The sequence below is a fragment of the Ochotona curzoniae genome, unplaced genomic scaffold, assembly GCF_017591425.1.
Source record: "Ochotona curzoniae isolate NIBS_2020 unplaced genomic scaffold, NIBS_Ocur_1.0 contig_2688, whole genome shotgun sequence".
In the NCBI taxonomy this organism is placed as follows: Eukaryota; Metazoa; Chordata; class Mammalia; order Lagomorpha; family Ochotonidae; genus Ochotona; species Ochotona curzoniae.
The window spans coordinates 18,492,977-18,505,375 of record NW_024465553.1 but is presented as its reverse complement, the minus strand read 5'-3'; the positions used below and the strand labels follow the sequence as shown (position 1 = coordinate 18,505,375).

General features: G+C 46.0%; 1 protein-coding gene across 7 annotated transcripts in view; it reads right to left on the bottom strand.

Moving 5' to 3' along the window:
• The window catches only part of DPF3 (double PHD fingers 3), a 264,129-nt gene that overhangs the window by 192,872 nt on the left and 58,858 nt on the right, over positions 1-12,399 (bottom strand). The gene's annotated exons all lie outside the window — the stretch shown is intronic.

The following is a 12,399-nucleotide window of genomic DNA, read 5'->3' as shown; positions in this document are numbered from 1 at the left end:
TGCTTGTGGCCTGGGAAAGCAGTCGAGGACGGCCCAAAGCTTTGGGAACCTGCACCCGCGTGGGAGACCCAGAAGAGGCTCCTGGCTTCGGATCGGCATAGTATCGGCCCATTGCGCTCACTTGGGGAGTGAATCATCGGACGGAAGATCTTCCTCTCTGTCTCTCCTCTCTGTATATCCGCCTTTCCAATGAAAAAATAATAAAAAAATAAATCTTTAAAAAAAAAATAAACCTTCCTTATAAATCGAGGCCACAGATAGAGTTCAATAGTGGTCACTCGAGGCTAGGGAGGAGCACAGGAGGGGCAGCATCAAAACGCAGTTGTATGGGTAGAGCAAGACCTGTCACTCCACAGTACAGTAGGGTGGTAACAATGCAGGATTTATTGCAGATTTTCTCAAGAAACAGAAGGAGCTCAAAGTCCCCCCATGCAAAGAAACTGAAAGTGTTGAAGGAGAAGGAAAAGCTAATTACATTAGACACACTATCCATGCATCCAATTATCACAGTAGGCAAATGTGCATTAAAAAGTTCGTGGAAATAGAGTTCATAGGTAATTTTCTCACAAAAATTTTGAAATTCACAGGTTTTTTTAAAAGATTTATTTTATTTATTTTTATTGGAAAGACGAGTATATAGAGAGGAGAGACAGGAAGATCTTTCATCCACTGATTCACTCCCCAAGTGGCTGCAAAGGCCAGAGCTGAACCAATCAGAAGCCAGGAGCCAGAAGCTTCTTCTGGGTCTCCCACAAGGGTACAGGGTCCCAAGGCTTTGGGCTGTTCTCTACTGCTTATTCAGGCCACAAGCAAGGAGCTATATGGGATGCAGGGCCATCAATATTAGAACCAGTGCCCATTCCTGCACATGCAAGACGAGGACTTTAGCCGCTAGGCTACCACACAGGGCCCAATAGGTATTTTTTTAGTATGTACATTTTCCCTGAACTATGTGAAATAGTCTCATGCCCTTTAGATATGTACAATTATTTTTACCAATAAGAATGTTTTTCTTGAGAAAAAGAAAAGGATATTTAATGCATATCCCACAAAGTTAGAATAATGTAATTTTGAGAACAATCCTTCACATCCTACTGGAGTGTATCAGCTTTAGTACTAGTGCCACTTTGGAGTGGATAATGCAATGCAGAGCTGTGCCATGCACCATGGCATGTTCAACGTACCCTCTGCCTACTAGCCACCACAGACCAGTATAAAATAACCAGAAACTGACCAGATATTTTCAAACACCCTTAAGGCAAAAATCTCCCCAATTGAAGAACCACTGAAGAAAATAAGTCTTATGAAAAACAGTAAGTACATCGCAGATGGCATCAGTTGGCAAACCAGCATTGGGAGCAACAGACACAGAAGCTAACAGTGTGGGGTTTGAAGGGCAGACATTCAGCATGTGGACAGGCACCGTGGGGAGCACCCACAGCCCGTATCAGACTGCCTGAGTTCTGAGTCCTGGCTCCATTCCCAGTTCTAGCTTTCTGCTAACGCACATCCTCCTGGGAGACAGCAGGTAATGGTTCAAGTACAAAGATTCCTGCCACCCATGTGGGAGACCCAGACTGAGTTCTTGCACTTCAGTTTCCACTTGGCCTAGCCCCAGCTATTATGGGTATTTGAGGAGTGAACCAGCAGAAAGTGTTTCTCTCTCTCTCTCTCTCTCCTCTCCAATTAAACAACTTTTTAAAAGTCTGCACTCAAATTCCAATTCTGCTTCCACTCATGGCCTGACCGTGAGCACCTCCCTTTCCTCTCCTGCAGGAGGAAGGCCACACTGTCTCATCCACATTGTTGGGAGAACTAACAAAACAGCTGCAGCACACTTGGCCTGTGATTGCTAGGAGAGGTGGTTTCTGGCACCTGTTAATGATGGCTACCCCAAGTCAGTATTTTTCAGGGTAAAAGGAGCTTGTACATAATAGAATGGGTCTTAGATAATGGTAACCGTATAAATGAATCCCCAGTCACCTCCCCACTCACTCGTTCCCTTCCTCAATCCTAACTCACTTAAATCCTTATCTGTCGACCAGAACATAGCTGTCTATGGGAATTAAGACCCATTTGCTGTTTGGCCAACTCAGCGCCTCTGCCCTGGGCAAGCACGCTCAGGACCTAAATTCTGAACAATTGCCATCTCTACCTGTGAGCGCACAGCTGGGGTTCTAGGTCTAGCCCTGAACATCACCTGTGCCATCAACATCTTCATGTTGTGCTATCCCTCTTAGGTATTTAACCTGGAAGTGGGCCAAAGACAGAAAAAGGAGGAGGCAAGATCCTTGAACAAAAGTAGCTATAAAAGGGCGTGGGAAGGGTGGAGCAAGGCGAACAATTTAAACAAGCAGGTGAGCTCAAGGAAAGGCGGCAAGGAGGGGGGCTTGGGGCCTCTCTGTGCCATGTACTTGGCAGCAAGCAGGTCAGAGTTCCCGCTGCCTTCTCCCTCCCGACAGAGCCCACCCGCCGCCTCCTCCACGGGCAGAGAGCACTAGTAGCTCTCACAAGGGAAAAAACACTCCTTGTTAAAAACCAGACCCTGTCCTGGCCACAGCCCAGCCAGCAGTAAATTTCTGAGATTCATCCCACAAGCACATTAAGTATTCTTCTAGACAATTTTCCAAAGCACTCGAATTTTCCAGGCTGCCACAAGGCCATAGGACACTGAGGGCAGGCAAAGCTCTGAAAGCACAGGTGTCCCAAGCCACCCCTCTGTGGTTGGAGGTGCTGGGGCTCCATGAGGGCAAGGGACTCACCCAGAACCATCTGTGCACATGCTCCAGGCAAAGAAGGACAGCACTGAGCCAAGAACGCAAGGGCTGCAGGCTTGGCAGTGAATTTTACCAGAGGCTTGCGAACAGGGTGGGAGGAAGAGGCCACGCTGCACACTAAATCTCACTCTGCTTGCAAACCTAGCTGGCCACATTGATGGCCTCAGCTGAGGAGAGGATGAAGAAGCACCCAGAAGGGGCCGTGCATCTGGTTCCAGGGCTTCTGCACACATTGACAAACTCTGAGAAGCCAATTTCCCTTCCCATGGGGAATTTAGAAAATTCTCCGCAACCTGTCACTTGGCTGTCTTTTCTAGACTTTGATACTATAACCAAAAACACAAAGACCTGTAGAGACCATTTGGCGGTAGTGAGTAGGTACGTCTGTGTGTACATGTGGGAGTGAGAGCACATGTGTGCTCACACATACATGCACATGTGCAAAAAGAGGGGGGGAGGGGGAAGAAATAAATGTGGCAAAATGCTAACAAATGGTGAGTCTACGAAAAGGAGACAGAGGTGTTTTATTGTGCCATTCCCCCAACTCATCAAAAGGTTTGAAAGTTTCCTAAGTAAAATTCTGAGAAAGTACCAAATGACAACCTAAGGCAAGCCAAATTTTTTACTTATATGGAAAGAACAAAGAACCACACCTTCACCTTAATTTATTTTTTCTAGCTAAGGACTTACATTTTCAGGAAAAGCTGTGATATCCCAGAACCTATAGATATAGGACCCCAAATAGTTACATGATGTTGGTGCTCACAGTATCTATGGCAACCTTGGAACCCAACTCTAATCTTAAATATTGACCCACCAGTTTACAAAATATGCATATGTTTCTCACACCAGGTATCCTGTTGGTTTTGGTTCTGAACATAACTATAGGCTACGGATGGGGAACACAAAAAGAATCCATCACCTCTGTAACACAGGTGGTTCACAAAGGAAATGAAATGCAGTTTAATTTTTATTTTCTTTGGTAATATTTTCAAATAAAGTAAGAAATCGAAATCCACACTCAATCCACAGTCACTGTGTTCTCTGTCCATAGGAGCATCTAGCTTGGGCCTTGTTAGGTCCATAATCCAACCCTGAATCTATTCTTGGCCACATTTACAGAACTGATACCAATAGCATGACATTGCAAGTGTGGTGATTTGAGAGAACACAATTCATTCAAGAAAGCTCAAGGAATTCCATATGGCTACAAAGGGCCTGAGAAGAGAACAATCAGGGGAATGTGAGATCCGCAAGATGGGTAGAGGCCAAATCCAGGAGGCCTTCTCATGCTCCCAAAAGGAGTCAGGAAGTTTATCCTTCAGGAAAGAAGGAATCACTAGAGTTTTAAAAGGAAGCAACAGAACTGGATCACCCTGGTAGAGTATGGATGAAAAGTTAACTCAAAAACTAGGAAGGCAAGGTGGAAAGCCAGACTACCGAGAGTGAGAATGAAGAATTAAGACAAATTAGAAAAGAATATTGAAAAGAGCAATTGGAAATGACTTGATGGAAAAAAGGCAGGTGCACCTAAGAGGGAGAGAGGAATGAGACCAAGCTGCTTTCCACGTGGTGAGGTCGATGCTGCTGAGCCTCCAGTTGGGCACTCGGGAGCAACTAAAGCCGGCAACAGGCCATGGTAAGTTCTGCACATGTTGAGGTTCCAGCTGGAAATGTAAATATGGTGCTCTCAAGGGAAATCCTAGTTGGACACATGTATCTACGAGTAATCAACACAGACGTGGTAATGAATGCCAGGGTGTGGATGAGGTCAAGTTGCAGAGGAATTGAGGACAAAACAAGAATTTAGTGGATGACAAACTCTAAGGAGGATATAAACACACACACACACACACACACAAACACACACACACACACACACATTGAGGAGTAGCCTAAGAGGCAAAGATTTAAGCCTGTTTTTAGATGACCTACTCTACTCCTCCACTTGCACAAGCTGGTCCTACTATGCCTCACTGGGGTAAAGGAACAATGACAGGTCAACACAAATTCATTTAACAACAACCCAACTGATAAAGGGGCAAAGGATACAAACACATACTTCTCCTGAACAGATATGCAAATGGACAATAGGCACACAGAAAGATACTCAACATCACAGTCATTAGAGAAATGCAACATCAAGCCACAATCAGACACATAATGAGCCACAGCATGTGTTTTATAACCAAAAGCTAACACATAAGTGTCAGCAAGGGTCAAAAGAACTTTGGCCTTTCTAGATTACTGGCAGGAACATAAAATGATATCTACTATGCAAAAAAAAATATGGTGGGTCCTCAAAATATTAAAACAGAATTATCGCAAGATCCAGCAATTTTAATCATAGTCAATTACCCATGAGGACTAAAATCACTTGTATGTGATGCTTGTGTTAGCATTACTCATAATAGCAAAGAACGATAAACAATCCAAATTTCCATCAACTGATGAATGGGTAAATAACACATGATTTTTCCATATACTGGACTATTCCTCAGCTTTAAAAAGGATTGATACATACTATAATACAGTTGAACACTGAAAACTTTATGCTAAGCTAAAGAAACCAGACATACAAGGTCACATCTACCGTATAGTTTCATTTGTGTGAAATCTCTAGAGTAAGAAGAACCTTTATTTTTTTTTATATAGGAAGTAGATCAGTAGTTACCAGGGACTGAGAATACAGAGAAATGAGATATTCTGGAATTAACAGTAATGGTTTCAAACATTATACATATACTAAACCCCAATAAATTGTGAATTTTAAAATAATTAAATGGGAGGGGGGATTTAGTCCAGTGGTTAAGATGGGTGAAGATGCTCAGGTCCCATATCACGGTACCTGGGTGTGATGCCTGGCCCTGGCTCCTGACTCCACCTTTCTGCTGATGCAGACCCTGGCAGGCAGTGGTGATGCTTCAGGTAACTGTGCTCCTGTTGCCCACACAGGGGTCCTGGGTTGAGCTCCTGGACCTTAACTTTAGCCCCAGTTAGATGGCACTGGAGGCATTTGCACAATGAATCAGCATATGAGGGAGATTAATTCTCTTCCTCACTTTTAACCTGATTCTCAAATAACTTTTTTAACAAGATTTATTCATTTTTATTTAAAAGGCAGATTTAGAGAGAGAAGAAGAGACACAGAGAAAGATCTTTCATCCACTTAAGGTTCACTCCCTAAGCGGCTACAATGGCTGGAGCTAAGCCAATATGAAGCCAAGAGCCAGGAGCTTCTTATGGGTCTCCCACATGGGTGCAAGGTCCCAAGGCTTTGGGTCATCCTTGACTGCTATCCCCTGCCATAAGCAGGGAGCTAAATGGAAGTGGAGCAGCTAGGATATGAACCAACACCCATAGGGGATCCTGACATATGCAATGGCAAGCCACTGAGCCATTCCACCAGACCCCTTGAATAATTTTTAAATAGTTAAAATGGTAAATTTTACATATGTGCAGGAGAAAAATAACAAAGCCACTTTTTAGAGTTACAGGTTGCCAAAGGAGCTGCTGAGCAATGTCTCACACTCATAACAGGAGCTCCGGATGCTCTGATGATTCTTGGGAAAGCCAACATGTCTCACTGTACCTGCATGGCAGTTGGAGGACCGTGCCAAACAGCAGAGCCTCTAACAGGGACTCTCCCTTGGACAGGCTGCCTGTGCCACCCACTTCTAAGACTGGAGACAAATAAGCACACAGACAGTAGCCAGGTCTGCCCAGAGTCACCCCATGTTGCTGGGAAAGGCACCCATCCAGAAGTCCCAGGATACCAAGCCCAGGGTTCCAGTCTCTTCCTCAACACTCCACACCCCAAATCCTCTCACCATGTTCAACATCCCTGAGATAACACTCCCAGATGTCCCTAAGTGTCACCCTCTGCACTCCAACTTCTTCACTCAGGGGTGCCTCAGGGAGCTGTCGGAAATCTTTGCTCTCCTGGGGGCATGAACGCAAGTGGATTTGAAATTGGCACAACTTACATGGCTTACAGCCCGCTCAAGTCCATCTGCAGCAGAGTCCCAGGCCCAAAGGAAACGGGAAGGAGCAGGAGGCTGTCTGTGGTTTTGGGAGGGGGTTGGAGCCCCTGGCAGAGGAGGCCGGGAGGATGGGTCTTCAGCTTCGTGATCGCCGTTTCCTCTCTCCCTCACTCTGCAATGAAGTGCTTCCCTGGCTCTCCCTTTCTGCTCCCTTCTCCAGGCCAACTCCCAGAGCCTCACTGCATAATCAAACACAAACGCCTCGCAGTGGCACTCTGCCACCCCAGAGAGCCTGTCAGAGCTGGGAGGCAGGCCTGAGGAGAAGAGCCAAGACCCCTGTCTGCTCCAGCCACTGGATAAGCAGCCCCTTCCAAGACACCCTCTGCTTCCTATGTGCACCTGCCTGTCCCAAAGCGAAAAGTAGCCCAAGGAGACTAGATCTTCCTTGGAGCTCCAAAAGCTTCATCCTCACTGGGAGATTATGATGACACTGTGGTTGCCATGCCTACTGCGATGTCATTCCTTTATCATTCCATCTGCTGGATTGCTTTTGTTTCCTCTACAGGCCACCCTCCTGACCGCTGCCTGAGAGCCCACTGGAAGCTGCAGTCCTTGTCTTCCCTCGAGCGAAGCGAACTACACCATCCAGGACCTCCAAAGGCCTACAGTCCTGGAGGGACGAGAGCACTTCCCAAAGTTTATGGAAATGGAATTAATAAGACACACTCACAGGCAGGCGTGTGCTCTCGCAGCTAAGGTGCTAGTTAAGATGTTCATGTCTGTATCAGGGTACCTGGACTGAGTTCCAGCTCCACTCCTGATTACAGCTTTCTTGTTAATCACCCTGAGTAATAATAGCTCGAGCACTGGGTTCCTGCCACCCATGTGGAAGACCAGGATTGAGTTTTGCCTTCCCAGCTTTGGCCTGGCCAAGGCCCAGACTTTGCAAGTACTTTGAGAGTAAATCTGTGGATGGGAGATCGCTCTGGCTCTCAAAAAAAAAAAAAAAAAAAAAAAAAAGGCTGTTTATTTGAGTGCAAAAACTGATAAAGTACACTTATACAAGGAATCTTCAAAAATTTAAGAACTATTGGGGCCCAGCGTGGTGACCTAGCAGCTAAAATCCTCGCCTTGAACGCACCAGGATCCCATATGGGTGCCTGTTCTAATCCTGCCTGCTCCACTTCCCATCCAGCTCTCTGTGGCCTGGGAAAGCAGTTGAGGATGGTCCAAAACCTTGGGTTCCTACACCAATGTGGAAGACATGGAGAAAGTTTCAGGCACCTGGCTTCAGATTGGTGCAGCACCAGCCACTGCAGTCACTTGGGGAGTGAACAGTGGATGGAAGCTCTTTCTCTCATCCTCTCTGTATATCTGACTTTGTTTAAAAAAAAATCTTTTTAAGAACTATGCATGCATTTCAAACTTTTTTCGCACTCAAATAAAATCGTCTTTTATTTACCTTTTTGCTTTGGAAGTACACTTTTGAAGTGTCCTTATAAAAAACGACTCTTTTCCAGCTGACCAAGCCACTCCCAGATTTCAACAAGCCTAACAGAACAGACAACTCCCCTCTCAGGATGCACACAGGAGAGTGCTGTGTGGCAAGGTCCTTGCTGATGGGACCTTCCTCAGCTGGCCAGAAGGAACATTGCTTTGCTTAAACATATACAATAAGAAGGTTGGAGGAAAAGTGTTCAAACCCCTCAGGCGACACTGAGGAAGAAAAAATAACATGTTTTCAACAATGACTTTCCGTGCTGTCCTGCCATGGATTTTTGGGAGGTTGTAAGACAGTGAAAAGCCTATGTTTGGGGTCCTCTTACATGTCACATACTGTGCTGGTCACTTCAGACCTAGCCCCGGCCCCTGAAGAACTAATATCAAGATTGCTACTCACAACTGCACTGGCTACAACGCTTCTTTCCATTGTTTTTTTTTTTTTTTTAACCCCAGGGCAGGTGTTTGGTATAGCAGTCAAGACATCACTTGGGCTTCCCCTATCTTCTAACAGAGGGCCTGGGTTTGAGTTCCAGTTCTGCTTCTGCTTCCACTTTCCTATGAATGCACACCCTGGGAAACAGCGGGTGTTGGCTCAAGTACTGCGGCCCCCAAGTGGGAGACGGGGAAGGAGTTCCAAGCCCCTGGCTTCAGCCTAGCCTAGCACCGGCTGCTGCTGGCATTTGGGGAGTGAACCAGTGGATGGAAGAGTTCTGTGTCTCCCTTCGTTCATCTCCCCCCCCCCCCCGCCTCTTTCAAATAAAAATTTAAAAAAGAAACTCGAAAAGACAAGGAAAAATCTGTTGCACCTTCTGCATGCATACACACACACACACACACACGCACACACACACACGAGACTCTTACCTTTCCAGAAAGAAAAACTTAGGCAATGGCAGTTTATCAAACGCCATTTGCTTCCTACTATTCTGTGGCCAGAGAACTGGAGAGAAGCCATGATCCCAGGCCACCAGATGAGCCCTTGCTTACATGCCACATATTTGTTGGTTCCTGTGTGGTGAGTGGTGAGCAGAGATGGAACAGGATCCTCACAGAAGCACCAAACCCTCAAAAGGTGGTGGGATGACTCAGGGGCAGAGGACAGACTCCAGGAACCTGTCACACCTAACAAGCTCGCTCGTCTTACACCTGTCCTCAGGTAGGACAATCTGCCTTGCTCCAATTTGTAAAGCAGCCCTGCTCCCTCAGGAACAGTGAGCGGTCACTGTGAGGAGCTCACGCACACAAGATTTCCTATGTAAACAAGGAATGTGGCCAGCTAGCACACACAGGACACACTCATGGGGTGGTGGCTCTGTTTAAAAAGCAAAACCCGTGCTATGAAAGGTGACGACTCCCGGCAGCAGCGCCGTGGCATCCCCCCAGAGAGCCTCAGAAGGCCAGCTTACAGCTGCAGCAGACACGACTGAGGCCTGCAAAGCAGAGCTGAGGCAGTGCTTAGCAACAAGACACTCACATCCCACAACTGAGCACCAGGGTGAGATTCTGACCTAGAGAAACCAAGTGCCAGCAGCTGGTAGGCCCTTCCCAGTGGTTAGGACTACTGGTACGTCACATGCAGCAGCGTGCCTGTGCGCAGCCACCCATATCACTCTCCCTGAGCTACCTCTGCCCAGTGTCCCTCATGTGCAATTTAACCCATCTGAAGAATGAAACCTTCAAGTCATTCCATCAAGCTCCCACACTTGCCAGCACAATTAGCCTATAGGCAGTTTGGAGCCTGATTTTTATCAGAATCACTCTTTATGCTTGATATATATATATAAATTATTCATTTTTATTCAAAAAGCAGATTTACAGAGAGAAGGAATAACACAGTGAAAGATCTTCCACCCACTGGTTTGGCTCCCCAAATGTCCATAACGGTCAGAGATTGAGCCAATCTGAAGCCAAGAGCCAGAAGCTTCTGCTTCTCCCACACAGGTGCAATCTCCCAAGGCTTTTGGTCATCCTCCACTGCCTTCCCAGGGCATAAGCAAGCAGCTGGATGGGAAGTGGAGCAGGCAGGAAATGAACCAGCACCCCAGAGCCCATATGGAATCCTGGAACTCTGCAAGATTAACATTAGCCAACTTAGTCAACTAAGGCATTGCACTGGGCCTGTGTTTGATACTCTTACTTACAAGATTATTTGCATGAACTCCTTTATGCAAATGCAATTACATAGCTTACACTTTTTTCTATAGCCATCCTCACACGAGTGCCCCCATCTCTGCTTTCCCAGGTAGTTCCTGTTAACACTATAGTTTGTGTATTACATATTTTTCTCTGTACTTAGGTAATTATGTACACACATGCACACACGCAGTAGAGTATTAAGGAAGCGGTTATTACCTACTCAACAAAAATCAAATTATATGTCACATATACTTCTCCCTCTGTTTTTATTCTATTATATCTTGCCAAAATCCTTTCCAAGGCTCCGTTAGGAGTCAGGGTTGAAGGTATCCCAGCTTTTGGGATAGTCATTCTCCTGCTCCCACAATGATAGGTTTTCATTCATTTTTAGTTCTTGACTATCATAAGAAAAAGAGAAAACAAGCAGGGAGTGGCGTTTGCTGCAGCCTGTAAGCTACTGCCTGGAAGAATCCGTTCCACATCACAGTGCCTATTTTGACATGCTGGCTTTGCTCTCCGCATCAGCTTCCTGGTACCCTATACCTCTGGTGGGTAGCAGGTGATGGCTCAAATAGCTGGGTACCTGCCACCCACATGCGGGGCCCAGAAAGTGTGTTAGTTCTTTCTTGCTCTCTCTCTTTTTCTTCCTTTTCTTATTTCAGATTTATTTATTTTTATTGGAAACTCACATTTACAGTGAGAAGGAAAAACACAGAGAAAGATCTTCCATGCACTGTTCACACCCCAAGTGACTACAATGGCCGGAGCTGTGTCAATCTGAAGCCAGGAGCTAGGAGCTTCTTCTGATTTTCCCACATAGGTGCAGGAACCCAAGGCTTTGGGCTGTCCTCCACTGCTTTCCCAGGCCACAAGCAGAGAGTTAGATTGGAAATGGAGCAGCAGGGACACAAATTGGCATCCACATGGGATCCTGGCACATGCAAGATGAGGACTTTGGCCACTAGGCTACCATGCATGGCCCAGATAATGTTTCTGACTTCTGGCTTCAACTTGGCTCAACCAACTGTTGTGGTAATTTGGGGAGACAGCCAGCAAATAAACTAACTTTATCTCTCACCCTCCCCTCTACTACGTGTGTGCTTTTCAAATAAAATAAGTAAGTTTCAAATAAATGAACTAAAGCAATAAATTCTTTAACAATATCTCCTTCCCAAACACCAGATACTAACCGAGCAAAATGCCAGACAAGTGCTGGCACTGTGCAGCAGCAAGTTAAACCGCTGCTTACAATGCCAACATTCCATACTGGAGGACCAATTTGAATCCTGGTGACTCTGTTTCCAATTCAGCTCCCTGCTAAAGTGCCTTGGAAGGCAGCAAAGGACAGACCACCTCCTTGCGCCTCTGGCATCCCTGCAGAAGACCTAGATAGAGTTCTTGGTTCCTGGCTTAAGCCTGTCCTAAACCCAACTGTCGGAGCCATCTGGGAAGTGCATCAGAAGACAGAAAGTGTCTGTCTCTCTGCCTCTGTCTCTGTCTCTCTCCTCTCCCCCATCCCTTTCAAATAAATAAATCTTTAAGCAAACAACCAAAAACAACTTGCAATGACAAGCATCAAATGTCAAGATTACCTACTCACAGGGCTGATAATGAGCTCCCCACGCAACCCCATCATCCCTAAAATTCTTCCTAGGAAAGATGCCTTGTGTCCTGGAGATCTGGAGTTGGGTCTGCCGTTCACACTCCAGTTCTTCCAGGATCTTCCTGAATCAATTCAGCCCTGCAGATCTTCATTTTTCCTTCTGCAGAATAAAACAGTAACTGCTCCCAGGATACAGGATTGCAGAGTGTTTTGTCAGGAGGAGTCTACAAGGGGGAAATGTGTAAAATCATATTTTTGCTGTTATTCTATGGGACATGGCTTCCTTGCTGTTTGGGTGTCGGGAATGAGAATGGAGACCAAACCAACAGCTCCTGTTAATGTCCCCCTGACAGTCATGGTGCTGTGGAGCTGGGCAGGATAGCCCCCTGTCCCTCTA